The 1077-nt window shown below is 31.8% G+C and overlaps 2 protein-coding genes across 2 annotated transcripts in view; both read right to left on the reverse strand.

Annotated features, from left to right (window-relative positions):
• LOC137491105 (uncharacterized) overlaps positions 1–1077 on the reverse strand; it is a 698540-nt gene that overhangs the window by 275889 nt on the left and 421574 nt on the right. The window lies entirely within an intron of this gene.
• The window catches only part of LOC101883542 (uncharacterized), a 152168-nt gene that overhangs the window by 120784 nt on the left and 30307 nt on the right, over positions 1–1077 (reverse strand). The gene's annotated exons all lie outside the window — the stretch shown is intronic.

Genomic DNA, 1077 nt, shown 5'->3' on the forward strand with positions numbered 1-1077 from the left:
ACTGCATATGATGTATAGACTACTGTGATCTTAGTTGTATTATTGTGACATGCTACTCTTTCATGTATTATTGCTTTTATTTGATAATATAGATAATTTTAATGGTTGTGTGTTCTTATAGATACTGATGGACATATTGTGTTATTGGACCCTCCAGAAATAACACAGTCCGTCACAGTTGTAAGGGATTTGTTGTTAGGGAACTTTAGTTGCTTTTTATTTTCCTATTTTTTTTTTCTTTTTGTCAGATAATGTAAACTTGCATATTTCTCTTGTAGGATAATCAAGAAGATGATGAAGAGACCACATTTGCTGTGACAGAAGTGGACAATGCTCCTAGGCCCACTGAGGTATAATGCAGACCATTATAATGCATGGCCGCCTTTAAATCATCAGAGTAACAAACTCATTGTCATTGTCATTTGACAGTACATACCTGGGGATCTGCCCATAGATGAGGGTCATTCAACCTCAACACATAATCTAAGCAGTGTAAGAATTTGTGGCCAGTTGTCCATTATTTTAATTTTATTGTCTGACCAAACAATCTCATGTATTATATATTTTCCCATTCCTAGTTGTCAGCAAAAGAGCTTTGTAAGGTCCATCTACAAAAATAAATAAGTATAAGTGACATGGAGATGGACCTTATACAGCTTCAAATAGAAGAGAAAAGGCTACTTATAAAAAAGCAGCACTTGAAAATCAATTACTGGAGCATCGCCTTAAGGTGAGAACTGTGAATATTAAATCTGTTGCATGTTAAAAATTTGTGTGTGTGTATATAAAGTAATATATATATTTATATATATATATATATATATATATATATATATATATATATATATATATATATATATATATATATATATAAACATCTTTCTGAATTGTACTTTTATTGTTTTTCAGGAATTAAAGAAATCAACTGTCTGGCAAACCAGTACAAAAAAAATTAATAAAATTTTTTTTGACATCCTGTCTCTCAAAAGTCTTCCGTCTCTGTTGGCCTCTAAAATGTCTAAGTGTTCCTCTGGGCCATCTCCCTCAATACATGGAGGGTGTTACCTCTCCTCTTAT

The sequence above is a fragment of the Danio rerio genome, chromosome 4, assembly GCF_052040795.2.
Source record: "Danio rerio strain M-AB ecotype USA chromosome 4, GRCz13ab, whole genome shotgun sequence".
Lineage (NCBI taxonomy): Eukaryota > Metazoa > Chordata > Actinopteri > Cypriniformes > Danionidae > Danio > Danio rerio.